This window comes from Terrapene carolina, unplaced genomic scaffold (assembly GCF_002925995.2).
Source record: "Terrapene carolina triunguis isolate 2854851 unplaced genomic scaffold, T_m_triunguis-2.0 Scaffold838, whole genome shotgun sequence".
NCBI lineage: Eukaryota > Metazoa > Chordata > Testudines > Emydidae > Terrapene > Terrapene triunguis.
Window position 1 is genome coordinate 1,404,248 of NW_020665189.1, and position 18,890 is coordinate 1,423,137.

At 46.3% G+C, this 18,890-nt stretch overlaps 1 protein-coding gene across 2 annotated transcripts in view; it reads right to left on the bottom strand.

Annotated features, from left to right (window-relative positions):
- Nucleotides 1-18,890, bottom strand: part of PCDH1 (protocadherin 1) — a 148,533-nt gene that overhangs the window by 51,194 nt on the left and 78,449 nt on the right. The window lies entirely within an intron of this gene.

Consider the following 18,890-nt stretch of genomic DNA (forward strand, 5'->3'; position numbering starts at 1 on the left):
CCCACGCTCCGTACTCAGAACCGTCCATCACTGTAAATGGACAGAAACTTCAGACAGTGGACCACTTCACGTACCTCAGCAGTACCCTTTCCCGAGCAGTGTCAATCGATGATGAAGGAAACTGCAGAATTGCTAAAGCCAGCTCTGCATTTGGCCGATTGCGCTCCAACGTTTGGGAACGTCGAGGGATCAGCCTACCAACGAAGCTGAAGGTCTACCGAGCAGTGGTGCTTCCAACTCTGCTGTACGCCTGCGAGACGTGGACTGTCTATCGGAGTCATGCACAAAGGCTCAATCACTTCCACATTTCCTGTCTGCAAAAGCTTATAAAAATCAGATGGCAGGACAAAGTGCCCGATACTGATGTCCTTACTAGAGCCAGTCTGCCGTCAGTTCACACATTGCTGATGAGAGCCCAGACCAGGTGGGCCGGACATGTCGTGAGAATGTCAGACGAACGCATTTCTAAACAGCTCTTCTACGGAGAACTAACTCAGGGAAAGCGCTCCCATGGAGGACAAAAGAAGCGGTTCAAGGACACGCTGAAGACCTCTTTGAAGTCCTTCGAGATCAACACCGCTACATGGGAAACCTTCGCACTGAACCGTCCAGTATGGCGCAGCCTCATTCACACAGGCAGTAATACCTCTGAGGCGAGGCGTATTGCTGAGGCTGAAAAAAAGCGTGAGCTGCGCAAGTCCAGAGCTGCTCGTACATCATCGACAGTGCCATTACATGTCTGCCCGACGTGTGACAGGATGTTCCACGCCCGAATTGGACTGATCAGTCATCTTCGGACGCACAGAGCCCCGTCATCGAAAGAATGAGTTGTTGAGGTCCTCATCGATAACGATGGACCAACATCATCATCACGACGTAAGGGTGCAGGGAATGCAGTTTTCGTGGGAAACTTCGAAGGGTGTAGTGATACCACCCAAATCAGCTCCAGTGCGGCAAGCCCCTCCAAGTATTCCAGAGCACCGTGGCCGGTCCCTGAGTGATTAGGCTGGTACTGGTTATGCAACCGCACGGCATACAAAGCCCTCCCGGCGGGATGGTGCGGCACATGTACCTTAGGGGCCATAGTTCCTGTTGTTACAGTACACTAGACCTTGACCCCGGGAGAAATTCGGAACTTGGCATGGAGAAACCGACGAAGTGTTCCTTTAAACCCCCTCTCTGAACGACCTACAGGCTTTCACTCCTTTGTGCGTTGGTTCTTGCCGTGGGTGGGGGTGAGCGAATTGGAAAAGGCCATAGTCAATATTTCGGCAGCCTTAGAATCAATGGCAAATGCTACCGCAGACGCCTTATCAGCCCTTCAGGTTGAGGTGACTCAGTTATCCCAAACTACGTTACAAAACCGTTTAGCCTTGGATTATCTCCTTGCCAACCAGGGCGGGGTTTGTGCCCTGGTTAACTCAAGCTGTTGTGTATTTGTAAACCAACATCGTCGGGTGGAAGCTGATATTCACGTCCTCGTGCAACAGGCCTCCCTGCTTCATCGTGTCAGCCTCGATGATACCAGCACCGGGTTTCAAGAAGCTTGGAACTGGTTCACTTCCTGGCTACCGGACTTGGGGGCTTGGGGCCGACGTATTGTGTATTTAATCCTTCTGGCGGTTGTTGTTTTTGTATTATTTTTTGTTATGTCTGCAGTGCTGTAGTATGTGCTGCCGACAGCTTTTAGCTTTGCATCGTGGTTATTCTGCCCCAATATAGCTTACTGACGTACAAATAAAAAGGGGGGACTGTTAAGGAAAATTAGCTTAAGCAACTGCTTCTTATGGTTTGAGGCCATTATCAGTTAAAAGTAGATACAGCATGTACCAGGAGCCAGGGAGGGGGAAGAAGGGAGACATCTGGAAACAGAGATAAGGAATGCCAAGAATTGCCTTCTGTTGTAAGTTGCAGACCTGAGGCCCTCCTGAGGGGAGAAATTCCTAGCTCATTGCTACACTGGTCAGCACGGGGAGAGTGTCCAGCGGGGATAGGTGGTAGATAAGAAATATGTTTGTACATTGGCTAAAACTTACGGTGCACGAGGCTTGCATGCCTTTCGTTTTGTATATAGCTTGGCTGTGAACAATGTATGGGGTCCCTCCTAACTAGTACGACGGTACCACGCCCGGGCGTAATAAACTTTGGCTTGGCTGTGTAATACTCTGCAGTGGTAAGTTTGTTTTACGTGCCTCGGCCTAGAACGAACTGTACATGTCTTAAAGGTATAATTCGTAACATTATACTCCTCTCTGGTCATTTGTCCAATCTTCCACTTCTTGTAAGCTTCTTTTTTGCGTTTAAGATCAGCAAGGATTTCACTGTTAAGCCAAGCTGGTCGCCTGCCATATTTACTATTCTTTCTACACATCGGGATGGTTTGTTCCTGCAACCTCAATAAGGATTCTTTAAAATACAGCCAGCTCTCCTGGACTCCTTTCCCCCTCATGTTATTCTCCCAGGGATCCTGCCCATCAGTTCCTTGAGAGAGTCAAAGTCTGCTTTTCTGAAGTCCAGGGTCCGTATTCTGCTGCTCTCCTTTCTTCCTTGTGTCAGGATCCTGAACTTGACCATCTCATGGTCACTGCCTCCCAGGTTCCCATCCACTTTTGCTTCCCGTACTAATTCTTCCTTGTTTGTGAGCAGCAGGTCAAGAAGAGCTCTGCCCCTAGTTGGTTCCTCCAGCACTTGCACCAGGAAATTGTCCCCTACACTTTCCAAAAATTTCCTGGATTGCCTGTGCACTGCTGTATTGCTCTCCCAGCAGATATCGGGGTGATTGAAGTCTCACATGAGAACCAGGGCCTGTGATCTAGTAACTTCTGCTAGTTGCCAAAAGAAAGCCTTGTCCACCTCATCCCCCTGGTCTGGTGGTCTATAGCAGACTCCCACCACGACATCGCCCTTGTTGCTCATACTTCTAAACTTAATCCAGAGACTGTCAGGTTTTTTTGCAGTTTCATACTCAGCTCTCAGCAGTCATACTGCTCTCTTACATACAATGCAACTCCCCCACCTTTTCTGCCCTGCCTGTCCTTCCTGAACAGTTTATATCCATCCATGACAGTAGTCCAGTACTCCATACTTTGGTCATTATGGGACTGCGATGAGGTAATGCTCACCTGACTCTGAAGGAGGGTGGTGGGGGGCAAAGCCAAGAGGGAAGAAAGAACATGATAAAAGGGAGAGACGTTTGCCATGCTCTCTCTCTCTCTTCCACCTACATCTACAGACACCACACCAAGCAACTGAAGCACTGATCAAAGGGGAGAGCCTGGCTGAAGAGCAACCAGCCAGCCTGTGGTGAGAAGCATCTAAGTTTGTAAGGCGTTGAAAGTGTTAAGATCAGCTTAGAATGTGTTTTGCTTTTATTTTGTTTGACAAAATCTGACTTGTTATGTTTTGACTTATAATCACTTAAAATCTATCTTTATAGTTAATACATTTGTTTGTTTATTCTACCTGAAGCAGTGTGTTTGGTTTGAAGCATGTCAGAGGCTCCCCTTGGGATAACAAGCCAAATACATATAAATTTCTTTGTTAAATTGATGATTGGGTATAACTGGACACTGCAAGACGGAGGTTCCTAGGGTTGTGTCTGGGACTGGATATCTTAGCTAGTGTCATTCGGCTGCACAGTCCAAGGAGCAGCTTACATGCCAGAGGCTGTGCATGAACAGCCCAGGAGTGGGGGGTTCTCACGGCAGAGCAGGGTAAGGCTGGCTCCCAGAGTCAAGGATTGGAGTGACCTAGCAGATCACTGGTCCGGATAACACCAGATGGGAACGTCACAATTGCCACATGAAAGTAGGCATCTCTTAAATTGTAGGCAGTCCCCAGGATCTAGGGAGGGAATAATAGAAGCCAGGGTGATTGTGTGGAACTTTATCTTTTTGAGCTAACATAGGTCCAAAATAGGTCTGAGACTGCCCTTTGGCTTGGGGATTAGGAAATAATAGGAGTAGAAACCCTTTCCTCTGAGATTTTGTGGAACCTACTCTACAGCTGAAGGAGAGACTAAACCTCCTGAATTAAAAGTTTGCCATGACAGTAGTATGGCAGGAAGGGGGAGGGAGAGCGTGGTAGAACTAAACTGGAGAGTATATCCCACTTCTATGTGGCTTAACACGCAACAGTCTGTAGTAATGAGGGACCAAGCACTGTGAAAGTGGGAAAGGCGGTTTGCAAACAAACAAAAAATGGGGTCTAGCATCCTGGGAACTGGTACGGCCTCCTAAAGGCCCACCTGAATGCCTATTTAGCACCCCTTGGGTGTCTAGATAGGGCAGGCATTGATGCAGAGGCAGAAGGAGGAAATAGTCTACGCATATAACACCTACTCTTCTTTCTCTGTAATGGTGGATCTGCTGCAGGCAGAAGTGCTTCCTGGATGGGGTTGAGGTATATAAACCCAGAGACTTTAAGGCTGCCCTGGAGTCCTTCAAACCATGGAGTTTAGATTCTATTCACTCCAAAAAGAGTCATGACCTTTCAAAGGGCAGATCTTGTAAAGTTTGTTGGACCTCCTATGGAAGCCCTGAGGACTGCAACCAGGAGCACCTGTGCATGGCCACTGCAGAAGCAATCGACCTGGATGCTGAGTCCGCTGAATCCGGTGCAGCTTGCAATGAGGCTCTTGCCACAGATTTCCCCTCGTCCACTTACAAGGAGACCTCCTGCCTAGTATCTTCTGGCAGCATGTCTCTAAACTTGAGCATGGTGTCACAGACATTAAAATCATATTGGCCCAAGAGCACCTGCTGATTGGCAATCCTAAATTGCAGACCCCTCCTTCCCAAGTAGAATAAACTTTCCTAGCAAACAGATCTAAATTTTTGCATCTTTTGATTAAGGGATTGCACCTTATAGAAGATAGAATCGTAGGACTGGAAGGGACCTGGAGAGGTCGTCTAGTCCAGTCCCCTGCACTCAAGGCAGGACTAAGTATTATCTAGACCTTCTCTGACTGGTGTTTGTCTAACATGCTGTGATAAATGAAGGGGGTGGGGGATAAAACTCCCTTTTATGGACACCCAGCCAGCCAGTTAGTTATAAAGTCCCTCTTGGTCACTGTTCTCTGCTTGCTTTACCTCTAAAGGGTTAACAAAGTCCCCCAAGTAAAGGAAAAGAAGTGGGCACCTGACGAAAAGAGCCAATGGAAAGGCTAGAACTTTTTAAAATGGGGGGGGGGGGAACTTCCCCTTTGTGTCTGTTGTTGTTCTCTGGGAAAGAGGGGAACAGGGAGCAGTTATGCTATGAGAAGCTTTAAGCCAGGTATGATCATAGATCATCAGATCATACCTAGAACTACTTATTTGGAACCCCCAAATGTGTAAGTAGATCAGGAATGTTTAGAAAGACGTGATTAGGTTTATTTCTGTTTATTTCTTATGGCTAGTGGACTCCTCTGTGCTATCCCCAGATGCTTTTGTTCTGCTTGTAACCTTTAAGCTGAACCTCAAAAGAGCTATCTTGATGCTTAATTTTTGTAATTGTTTCTTTTAAGATCTAGCAAAAAGCCTAAGTTCAAGATGTATTTTATTTCTTTTTGTTTTTAATAACATTTACCTTTTTTAAGAACAGGATTGGTTTTTTTGTGTCCTAAGAGGTTTGTGCATATGTTGTTTAATTAGCTGGGGGCAACAGCTGTTTTCCTTTGTTTTTCTTTCTCAGCTCTTCCCCGAAAGGGCGGTGGGGTGAAAGGGCTTGAGGGTACCACACAGGAAGGAATTCCCAAGTGCGCCTTTCTGGGTTCTCAAAAAAGGGTTGTTGTTTTTTGCATTTGGGTGGTGGCACCATCTACCCATCCAAAGCCAGAGAGAAACTGTAACCTTGGGAGCTTAATACAAGCCTGGAGTGGGATGAAGGGGTCTGCCAGAGTGCCTTAATGGGATCCATATTTGCCTCATTGAGAGGCAAGGTCACTCTGGAAGGATCTGCTGAGGCCAAAATATCTATCAGGAGGTGCAAGGATTCTTTCTCTTCCTCCACCTGGATGCCCAGGCTTAAGTCCACCCTCTTTAACAGGGGTTCTCAAACCCCCTCAGCGGGTCACGAGGTTATTACATGGGGGGTCGCAAGCTGTCACCCTCCACCCCAAGCCCTGCTTTGCCTCCAGCATTTATAATGGTGTTAAATACATAAAAAAGTGTTTTTAATGCATAAGGGGGGGTCACACTCAGAGGCTTGCTGTGGGAAAGGGGTCACCAGCACAAAAATCTGAGAACCCCTGCTCTTTAACAATTCTTGATGGGCCTTATAGTCATCTGGGGGAGGCGAAATGCCCCCTGATGAGACTGCGTCATCATGAGAAGATGAAGAGGAGGACAGCACAGGCTCAGGCTGCTCTTCTTCCATCACTTGTCCAGTGGGGACCTCCTCCTCCAGCTCTTGTTACCTGGTACTGGGCTCAGGAACAGGTTCAAGAACAGAAGGTGCCTAGTGGGCAGATACTGCACACCTCTCCAAGGCGACTGAATAGGAATGCCTAAAGTATAATCTAGAAAATGGGGGGAAAGCCCCCAGATTCCAAAAAGGCAACTGGACAAGTGTAGGCCTCAAGCGACCTCCTGGACACCCACTTCATGGTACTCCTGCAGAAGAAGAATCCCTTGCAGGGTAGTAGTGCTTCGATGGGGACTAGAGAGAGTGGCTCCAAGGTTGGGAAATGTAGGACCCAACCTCTGATTCATAGGAGGATGGCTCTCCTTCCGGTAGCCATGGAGGTGCTGCTGCCGATGGTGCCAGTGACGGAGGCCAAGTCGCACATTGCAGCATAGCAAGCATTGTGGGCTTCCCCCCTCAGTGGTACCAAAGGACAAGCCATCTGAGGCAAATGGAGTGATGTTGTTGGAGCCCCTGTGTCCAGTTATACCAAGAGTGCTGACTCCTGTACTGTTGGTGATACCAGCACGGAAAGTGACAAGAGATCATTGGTACTGACCACGCTTTAAGCATCTGAAGCTGCCAGAAATTTCTTGTGCAGTTCCACAGATGTGGAAGATGCTCCCTCAGGGTCTGGACTTGACAGTACCTGCCTCAATGCCAGAGTCATTGCTGCTGGTTTCTGCGGTGCTGGAGAAGAGGGAGTGCTTGACTTCATCTGCATTCTCCTCTTAACCCCATGCCTAGCAGACTTTGATGCCAGAGATCTACTTTTGGTGGGCTGCTTGGAGGTCTTATGACTCTTCCCAGGCAATCCGGAGGGTGAGCCATATTGGAACTCAGGCAAAGTAGGAGGCGCACTCCTAACCGATGCAACATACTGACCGAACTGGCTCTGACAGAGGTCTCAAGCCTGCCTCAATAAGTTAAAAATTTAGCCTGACTTCACGGCCCTATTTTATGAAAGGGTTAAAGTCACTGCAGAGCTGGCACCATATAAAGGGGTCAAATTAAATGTATACCCCCAAATTAAAAATCACAGTAAGAGAACCAAAAAAGTGCCACCATGGCTAAACAACAAAGTTAAAGAAGTGGTTAGAGGCAAGAAGACATCCTGTAAAATTTGGAAGTTAAATCCTACTGAGGAAAATAGGAGCATAGTCTGGCAAGTCAAGTGTAAAAGTATAATTAGGCAGGCCAAAAAAGAATTTGAAGAGCAATTAGCCAAAGACTTAAAAATTAACAGCAAAATATATTTTAAGGACATCAGAAGCAGGAAGCCTGACAAACCATCAGTGGGGCCAGTAGACGATTGAGCTGCTAAAGGAGCTCTCAAGGAAGATAAGGCCATTGCAGAGAAGCTAAAAGAATTCCTTGCATCGGTCTTCACTGCAGAGGATGTGAGGGAGGTTCCCACACCTGAGCCATTCCTTTTAGGAATCGATAACAGAATGTTGGGAATCATTAGGAAAGGGATAGATAATAAGACAGAAAATATCATATTGCCTCTATATAAATCCATGGTACACCCACATCTTGAATACTGCATGCAGATCTGGTCGCCCCATCTCAAAAAAGATATATTGGAATTGGAAAAGATACAGAAAAGAGAAACAAAAATAATTAGGGGTATGGAACAGTTTCCATATGAGGAGAGATGAATAAGACTGGACTTTTCAGCTTGGAAAAGAGACGACTAAGGGGGGATATGATAGAGGTCTATAAAATCATGACTGGTGTGGAGAAAATAAATAAGGAAGTGTTATTTATTCCTTCTCATTACACAAGAACTAGGGGTCACCAAATACAATTAGTAGGCAGCAGGTTTAAAACAAACAATAGGAAGTATTTCTTCATACAACGCACAGTCAACCTGTGGAACTCTTTGATAGAAGATGTTGTGAAGGTCAAGACCATAACAGGGTTAAAAAAAAGCCTAGATAAGTTCATGGAGGATATGTCCATCAATGGCTATTGGACAGGAGGGGCACGGATGGTATCCCTAGCCTCTGTTTGCCAGAAGCAGGGAATGGGTGACAGGGGATGGATCACTTGATTATTGCCTGTTCTGTTCATTCCCTCTGAAGCACCTGGCATTGACCACTATCGGAAGACAGGATACTGGGCTAGATGGACCTTTGGTCTGACTCAGCATGGCCGTTCTTATGTAGGTGACAAATCTGAGGAACTGTCCCAAATTGAGGTGTCAATAGAGGAGGTTTTGGAATAAATTGGTAAATTAAATAGTAATAAATCACGAGGACCAGATAGTATTCACCCAACTGAAGGAACTGAAATATGAAATTGCAGAACTACTAACTGTGGTATGTAACCTATCATTTTAATCAGCTTCTGTACCAGAAGACTGGAGGCAGGGGCGCTGGCATAGAGGGGGCCAAGGGGGCATGGCCCTCCCACTTTTTGAATATAGACAGGCCTGGCCCATCTACCTTTCGCCACGGGCCTGGCCCTCTGCCCCTCCTCTTCCCCCCAAGGCCCCACCCCCTTGCCAGGCTAAAAGCTGGAACCCTCCTGAGTAAGAGTGGTCCGGGGAGCCCAGGCAGCTGTGGGGAGCCTCTGACACTCCACCTGCTTGGGGTGAGGGGTCAGGGGAGGGGACACGGGCCAGGGGCTTTTCTCAGGCCCCCACCCCACCCCAGGCAGGTTGAGGGGACTGGGCTCCGTGGCCTGGCTTCAGCTTCTGGGTTGACTGGGGGGACTGCCTTAGGAGGAAGAGGAGGGACAGGGGCGAGACCATGGAGTGGGTGGGGCCTCGGGGTCCCCACACTTTTAGGCAGAATCAGTCGCCCCGGGAGGATAGCTAATGTGATGCCAATTTTTAAAAAGGCTCCAGAGGCAATCCTGGCAATTAAAGGCCGGTAAGCCTAACTTCAGTAGCAGGCAAATTGGTTGAAACTATAGTAAAGAACAGAATTATCAGACATATATAAAAACAATTTGTTGGGGAAGAGTCAACATGGTTTTTGTATAGGGAAATCATGCCTCACCGATCTGTTAGAATTCCTTGAGGGGGTCAACAAACATACGGACAAGCATGATCTAATGGATACAGTGTAGCTGGACTTTCAGAGAGCCTTTGACAAGGTCCCTTTCCAAAGGCTCATAAGCAAAGTAAGCTGTCATGGGATAAGAGGGAAGGTCCTCTCATGGATCAGTAACTGGTTAAAAGATAGAAAACACAGGGTAGGAATAAATGGTCAGTTTTCAGAATGAAGCGAGGTAAATAGTGGTGTCTGAACTGAGACTATTGCTTTTCAATATGTTCATAAAAGCAGTAAACAGTGAGGTGGCAAAATTTGCAGACGATACAAAATTACTCAAGATAGTTAAGCAAAGTAGTCCAAAGCTTTTATACTGCTTGGACTCTCAGGGGCAAGGACTGATAAGCACAAGCAAATGATCCCTGTGCTTGGATTAGATTAGCTGTAAAGGACATATAGAGCTTCTATTACTTTTTGAAACTTAAGTCTGGAACTCATTTGTGTGTATATATGTTTACCTGCTTTAACCTTGTAAATAACTCTCTTATTTCCTTTGGCAACTAGTTAATAAATATTTAGACAGTTTATTATAGGATTAACTACAAGATTTATCTTGGTTTGAGATCTAAAGATACAATTAACCTGGGGTATCACAAAGGTAATCTTACCTGGGTGGCAAGATAGACCAGAGTACCAGATTGGACTGTCTGTGACTCCATGTTAAGGCTGTTAAAGTGTTTGAGGCATTTACACTTGATAACTGGTTGGTGAACTCTAAGGGCATGTCTACACTACAAGTTTAAATTGACCTCTATTAGGTTGACTGATAGCCATTGCAGTTAATTACTGCAGTGGTTCACATCCACATCCTTCTGTTGGTGATGTGCATTCTCACCAGGAGCACTTCTACTGACTTACAAGGGACAGTGTTGGGGGGCTAAGAGCCTGGGCTCTCAGCTCCTTGCAGCTCCCCACTCCCCACCAGGAGCACGACTCCTGTCGGGAGAGGAGCAGCATCCAATGCTCCCTCTTTGGGCAGGCCCAGTAATTCCATATCAACAACATGTAGCCACATACCACCCCAAGCAGGACTGCTAACACCCACAAACCACAACACATAGCCACATGCTGCCGTGGGCGGGGTTACTAATACCCATGCACTATGACACACAGCCACGCACCACCTTACCAGGGCCACTAACACCCACCTGACCTGATGCACCGACATGCACCACTCACACAGGCCAGTTAACTCATGTTGACTGTCACACCCCACCTCACGCAGGCCCGCTAGGAGCCATTCACCGTGATATGAATCCTCCTGCCATTCTAAGGTGATGAGAGTTATTCTGAAGTTGCACTTTACCTGGGAGTGGATATAAGGAAATGAATGTATAGAAGTGGGCTTTACACACTTGGGGATCCCTTTTAGGTGGTGGGAATAGAACAATTCTACCAATTGTGTTCTTGTGAGTTAAAAGTATGGTTGTGACAATCTCGGAATCTATCTGTGTGAACTCATGGATTCCAGTTTGATTTTATAAACTCTCTGTATGTTTATATGCTTATGTTTGACTTTTACTGTATCCTTGCATCATTCCTCTTGTGTAAAGGGGAGGGGAACTTGCATCTGGGATCTGCCCCTGAATGGGACAGTTGGTAAGGACCATAAATAGCAGGGCCGGCTCCAGGCACCAGCCCACCAAGCTTGTGCTTGGGGCGGCACCTGGAGGGGGGCGGCGCGGCGCTCTGGCCGCCGGGGAGAGCGGGGCCACGGCCGGGCTCGCCGCCCTCTTGCCACCCTGCCCCCTGCGCTCTGGCTGCCGGGGGGAGAGTGGAGCCCCGGTAGGGGCTCGCCGCCCTCTCGCCGCCCTCCCCCCGGCGCTCTGGCCGGGGCTCGCCACCCTCCTCCCAGGGCTCCGCCCCCCCCCCGCGGGGGGGGCAGCCAGAGCCGGCCCTGATCAATAGTTGAATAACTTTGCTGTAGCAGAACAATAAGCTGCCTAACACCCAGAGGAACCCATTTTTCCAAGCAGGTTGGTAACCAAGCAATGGATCAGGGCCATTTGGTCATCTGGCAAAGGGGACTACAACTTCATTAAAAAAAATAATAATAATAAAATAAATAAATAAATAAATAAAAGCCTCCATCCAGCAAGAGAAAGGGGAGAAGACCAGGACCAGAAGCTGACAAGGCTCAGCAAGAGGAGAAAAAGAAGAGGAAGAATCCTGAACCACCTGAAAACACACAGACCAAATCCCAAAGGCCTTTTGGAGTGAAGAAACTAAGACAAGGATTTGGGTACAGGATATTTGTATATCTCTTGAGCTATCTAAGAGTTAAGTGTGTATGTATTTAGAAATTCCTTTGCAGTGTTTCTGTGTTACTTGCTTACTCTTCATGTAGTCCCCAAAGAGGGAAGCAGTACGCTGGAAGACTGGCAGCTTCAGTTGTCCTCTGAGAGCATGCACTAGCTCTTGGGAAATCTAAGGAGAGCCAGCACTAGTTTCAGGCCCTAGGCAATTGGTGTATGGGGTCGGCACCTGGAATATGTTCCTGGAGGCCCATAGCCAGATTGACAGTGCCTACACTCTGCCCAACCCCAGAAATAGAGCTGGGAAAATAGTGGATTTTTAAATTCACAGGCAATTCTACAAAATTAAAAGAAAAAAAAAGGTTTATTTTGGATCAAACTGAAAACAAAAATTTTCAAAATTTTCAGTAAATCAAAACATTTTGAGTAAGATTGAAATTAAACATTTCAATTGCCTCAGTTTTGTAAGGATGCAGGGACTAAAACCTAGATCTGCAGAGCCTGGGCTGGCTGATATTCCCACCATACCAGCAGAAGGCCCTGCACAGGCACAGCCAGGAAGCGTTGTGGAGAATAGGCATCGCAGGTAGTACCACCCACGAGATCCAGAGTGACAGTTCCCTGCAGTCCTCTGATTGGCCAAGTGCCCCTACTTAATCCCAGGTGTTGGCCCAGGAAGTTGTCTAAGCAACCACATAGACCTTGGCCTGCTACAATGCTGGACTTTGCCTTGTCTCCTGAGCTCTGGTCTCTGACTCCAGGCTGACTTTGACGACCCTGATTCCTGCCTCTTGATTCTAACCGGGTACTACCTCTGATCTCTGGTCTCTGACCCCAGCCTGACTCTGACCCTGACTCTTGTTTATGAAACCTGGCCTTGTGATTCCTATAACTCTGGCCCAGCAACTCCCATCCCTGGTGGGCAGACCTCAGTCCAGCTGTGACTGCTAGGCAAGACTGCCTATGCCTCACGTCTCTTACGAGCACAAAGTTTTTCATTTCTATTTTGGGCACTTTAACAAAAGCAAAGAAGGTTGATTAACAAAATGGCCACACAACAAGGAAGAAGTTTTTCACATCTGTGTCCCATGTGAATACCCTAACCACTAGGCTAAATCATTCTCATACTGGTGCCCTGGTCCATTGAGTATTTGTGACTCTAAGAACCCCTCAATGCCACCTGGCAAGGGTTCACTGTTCTATAACAGCAGCTCCCATCCGAACGGACGAACTCACTACACATAGCACACTGCTTTCACAGTATTTATCTATAAAGAATGTCATGTGAGATGTAAAATGAAAGCCAGGATCATACTGGTTATTAATACTATTGTGATGTCTATGTACTGACACTATGTGTATATACTGGAAAATATGTTTTAAAGTCTGAATCAAAGCAGGGTTGACAAACAGGTTTCTGCCAGACAAAGGATGTATATTTTCCTGTCTGCCTCAGTCACATATAAATTAAGCATTGTAGGCCAACCCAATGGAAGCTCTGTGTGCCTATAAAGTCCACATGAGGATGTGAAGTCAACATGAAGTCAGCATACCAGGAAATAGGTCTTCGGGGAGAGGGGGGTCACCCTTATTCTGGGGGCAAACAGTGAATTTTGGGGTGGGGAGTATAAGAAGAAGGCACACTGAGGAAGCAAAAAGAAAAGTGTTTTTTGCATTCATGAAAGGGGGATCCCAGCCAGGTTGGTTGGAGATGCTCGGAGATTGCTTTAGGTGAGACAAACTACTTCAGAAAAGGGTTTAGCTAGTTAAAGGTAAGTTTAGGCTCTATGAATCTTTGTTTTATGTGTGACCATTTTTGTTTCCATTATGCTTATGCACTATGTCTTAAATCTTAGCTTTTGATAATAACCTTATGATTGTTTTCATTATAAATATATCTCAGTGCATTGTAATATTCAAACTGTGTGTACACTGTTCTTTTGAGGACAGCAAACCTGGTAATTTCTATGAGTATCCAGTGGTTAAGGGCTGGGCACTGCAGGGAATGCTCTCAGGACTCGGGGGTCAGTGTGTGCCTGTCACTAACATGTACAGAGACAGCAAGGTCTGTGGAGGCCTGGAAGACAGTGCTTGTGTTGTCAGAGGCTGTTGGTTTCAGGGAGCTGAGCTACAGCAGGCACAGATAAGTCTGTTTCATGCTAAGGGCAAGTAGTGGTGAGATCCCTCACAACCCTGGTTACCCCTGGGGAGCAACACACTATTCGTTGTCCTGTATGACTGACTTTACAACCTAGTGGAGGGGTAGTCAATTATTTTTTTGTCAAAGGCCAAATTTCTTGATCATGGTATAGTCAAAGTCAAGATTCCAGAGAAAATAATAAAACAACAACAATAATTATAATAAGTAAATAAAAAGATTTTTGGGTCTATTCAAAAGCATCTGGCAGTCTGGATTTGGCCCGCGGTCTGCCTATTGAATACCCCTGGTTTAGGACACACATTGTAGTAAGAAGAGGGCCTGAAACACAAGCCCTTGTATGAGGCCTGAGCTAGAGCAGCAGTCAAAGCTTTGCTGATATAAAGCAAAATCAGGTTGTGAGCTAGAGGCAGGCCCTGCTCACAGAATCTGGCAAGAACAGGGCTGATATTGCAAAAACACACATTCCTACGAGGTGCTAGCCACAGAGCACTCAAGCAAACACATTCCAGAAGGGTGGTACTAGAACACCTCAATGCCTACACATTCCCTAAAGATAATAGGAACATGCTGACCCCTCCGAAAGATAAGGTCAGGATGACAGTGGACCAGGAAGGTCATAGATAAAGATATTCTGATCGAATCAACATGTACTAGGTAATGGGTGGTAACAACCCACATCAGGGGGCAGTAACTAATCACATCAGAGGAGCAACATGTAGCATGTTTGTATTGATGTACAAAATGAAACCTCAAAGGGAGTGTTTCTGTCTGGCCTAGGAAAGTCCCGCCATTCACTGAGCTGGTTCATTGTCACGGGCATACATGTTTTAGGGTACCTGTAACCATTGAGCTGGGGCATTAGCACCATACTTCATTGGCAATAAAACTGGACAGGTGCCTTTGCTACCAAACCAAGTCTTGTGGTTTTATTGGGCAGTTCCATCAGAACATGCTGTATGGGCTACCTGGCCAAAGCCAGTGCAGCACGCAGAAAGAATACATGCATGCAGTCCAACACCTGACAACACAGGTGACCCAAGTTCATGTCCCTACTCCAATAATTATTTAAACAAAGTGGAACGGCTTCAACAGGAGAGATAGAAAAATTCCCAGAACTGGATGTCCCATAGCCAAGTGGCTAGGCTACTCTCCTATAATGTGGTAGACCCATGTTCAAATACCTTTTACCCAAATCAGGCAGAAGGGGGAATTGAACCCAGGTCTCCCACATACTATCTGAGTGCCCTAGCCTGTAGCTAAAAGTCACAATAAGTGTGACAGCAGCACCATGTCCTGCTGCTGTTGCCATTTTGAGACTCCAGCCCTAGGAGACGTGCTGAAGAGTAAGGAGTTTCTAGAACCTACACCACACTCCCAAACTCAGGGACGGGGCCCAGACAAGTTTGTTGTGTCCCACTACGCTGTGTTCCCACCAGGCTGTGGCAGGGCAGTGACAGGCAGTGTGGTTAAGATTTGGGCCTAACATATTTGAGACCTGGCCCCAATTCCTAAGTGTACCTGAAGTAACCTTGTATAACCTCTGTATTAATTTGATTGTAAAGAAAGCAAGGTGGTAGCACATCCTTAAATGCCTCAGGGTCAGTACAACTGAGATTGGAACTCAGCCTCCTAGCTCAAGGAACAGCCTCCTAGGCTACAGGTGTTTTTGATAGAAATGTCTCTATTTTTCTCTCTGTACATGTTGTACCAGCTACAAATGGAAATGTCTGCAAATGTTTTCCTATGCAGACAATACCTGTTTAACGTAACCCTTGAGTCTTTCCAGCGCAGGTGCCTCTCATTGGTTTTTTGACTAAAGAGTTCCATCCCCTCAAAGGGCAGGTCCTGATGGTGGCTTGCACCTCTTTAGATATTCTGGATGCTAGCATCCAAGAAGCCCATCTCATAGTGACAGCCACAGCCACCGACTTCTTGACTGCATCAGATGCATCCATGGGTGCCTGCAATGCCATTCTCATGAACATTTGGCCTTCTTTTAAGATTTCTTTTCACTCCCTCTTGTGCTCCTGTGGGATTTTTGACAAGAAGGGAGTGACCATCTCCCAGGTGGGGAAGTTGTATTTCACAAATAAGGCCTAGTAGTCTTCCCCCTACCTGAACTGAAGTGAGGCTAAGGAGGACACTTTGCCCCCATACTTGTCTAATTTATTTGGGTCTTTGTCCTTAGGAGTACCTTTTGAAGACCTGGATTTCTCCTGGACTGCAGACACTACTAAAACTCTGGGTTTGGGGGGGGGCTTAAACATGTTCAAAGTCCTTTGGGGGCACCTGATATATTTTCTACAACTGTTTAGTGTGGAAGGAAGAGTGGCTGGGGTGTGCCAGAGTCCCTTGGCTGGCTCCAGTATGCCTTCATTGATGGGAAGGGCAATACTGTCTGGAATAGTTGAGTTGAGAATATCCAACAACTTGTGGAACGTCTCTTGTTTGACTGTTGTTTTGATGTTCATGGTCTCTGCATTGTGATACAGAAGATCCTGGAATGCTTTCAAGTCATTGACCGCTGGGGTAGGGACTGGTGTTACTGCCTCATCAGGCAATGAAGATGACTCCTTTGGGTGGAGATGGGGTGGCTGCTGACCTTCTGTTAACTCCATCAGGTCTGGCCAATTAAGTGGTTGAATAGCAGGATTTCCTCCTCTTTCTGGATGCATTAGAGGTCTATCTGCTCTGGAGCAAATGGCATAATGGACCCCAGTAAGGCTAGTATGGCCAACGTGGAATGCAACAGAGGTCTGGCTCAGTTGAGGCTGGTCAGGTCAGCTCAGTGCCAATCCCATCTTGTTGGAGGCAGAGCTTTGGGGAAAGGACTTCTGTACTGTCCTTGGAATCATCAGTCTCTGAAGGCAGAAGAGAGGCATCTTTGATGCCAGGGAGAAGAAGTAAATTGGCAAGGATGAGTAGCCCTCTTTGGACAGTGGTGCGGTGTCCTTTGCATTAGGTACAGTGCCAATCACTGCTTAGGGGCAGGGAAGGTAGTGGCCTCTGCAGGGATATATCTCTGGCCTGTAATCATAGAATAGCAGGGTTGAAAGGGACCCAGGAGATCATCCAGTCCAACCCCCTGCTCAAAGCAGGACCAATCCCCAACTAAATCCCCAAATGGCCCCCTCAAGGATTGAACTCACAATCCTGAGTTTAGCAGGACAATGCTCAAACCACTGAGCTATTCCTCCCCAGTTTGGTTGTGGGTGCTGATACTAGTACCATGGTCAGTACCAAGGCTCCTCCACCCTGAACAGTTTGTGCTTTGGCAGAGAACTTGGAGGCTGTCTCCCTAGAGAAGTGATGTTTTACATCCTCCTTGTGGGATGGTCCTACTTGCTGTCTGAAGCAGTTTATGCTCCATGGGGGATTGTCTCTTGGCGCCTCCCTTCTGTGACTGGGGATGTATATATTGACTGTGATGTTTAGGCTGCCAGTGCTGAGATTGCTGATGCCAAGGCTGTCATGCCATGAGTCCTCTGGTTGCTAGTGCCAAGAAAAATGGTGCTGAGGTTGTCGACACCAAAGTTGTTGGTGACAATTTCAAAAGTGCTCTGTTTATTGCCTTTTCTCACCACCCAATCCAGGGGTGTGGAGGGAGTGCTGACTGATGCCAACTCTTTCAGCCTTGCTTTCGTGGTTGTCATTTCCTCTAGGTCTGACGTGACCCACCAGGATTGCTCCAGCAGATTGCATCTTGAGCAGCAAGTCCGTGACCTTGCTGGTCCTGGAGGAAACAGACCAAACACATGTCTGGGATAGGGTTCTCCCCCAGACAGAAGAGGCAATGGCTATGTCTGTCAATGAGGAGCATGAGGCCATCACAATACAGACAGGGTTTAGAGTCTGTCACACTGGCACAAAGCAACCTCACCCTACAGTACAGGGAGATGTCCGAGGGGAAGAGGAGGAGCGGTCTTCCTTTTTTTGCTTTTCTTTTTTTCTATTTTTTTTTAAAATATGGAACATTCAAGTTAAAGAAAATAGGGGATAAGAAGGGTGAGGGTAGATTCTCTTAGTTACACTAGTCAAGAAAAGGATGACTTTGAAGGTCAGTACAATCATAGAGATGTAAGGCTGGAAAGGACCTAGAGAGGTTATTTAGTACTTCCCCCACCCATGCTGTGGAATGATTAAGTACACCTAGACCAACCCCAACATGTGTTTGACTAATCTATTCATAAAAACCTCCAATGATGGGGATTTCGCAACCTCTCTAGGTAACCTGTTCCAGTACTTAACTATCGTTATAGTTAGAAAGTTTTCCTAATATTCAATCTAAATCTCTAAAATGGGGATAATAATATTTCCCTATCTCAAAGGGGAGTTGTGAAGATAAACTCATTAATGTTTGTGAAGCGTACATACTACTGTGATATGTGCTATGGAAAATGCATTAGACAATTGTTAATTATATATTCAGTGCAGGGTTTGGATGGGGTGCATTAAATAAGGCTGGAGGTCCTCACAACAAATGAAGATGATAAAGAAATGTTAAACAGTTGACTCAATCCTGCATATTAAATAAGGCAGAGTTCCTATGGAAAAAATAGCAAGTGATGATTTGATGAACGCTATATCATAATGCATAGGGACAACCTTAAATTTGGCATTTCCTGAGCTTTGAGTGCTTGGCTTCACAATCTTAATAATGTTAATACTATTCTTTGTGTGTGTAATATTATTATAGTTCTGACTTACCCTAGTGACCATTGGTTTTTATTCATAGATTCCATGGTCAAAAGGTAACATGACCACCATGGCCCTTGATAAATTGTTCCAGTGGTTAATTACTCTCACCACTAAAAATGTATGCCAGTCTGAATTTGTCTAGCTTCATCTTCCAGCCATTGGATTGTGTTGTACTTTCTCTGCTAGATTGAAGAGCCCGTTATTAAATATTTGTTCCCCATGTAGATACTTATAGACTGTAATCAAGTCCCCCTTAGCCTTCTCTTTCTTAAGCTACATAGATTGAGCTCTTTGAGTCTATTACTATAAAGCTTGTTTTTCAATCCTTTA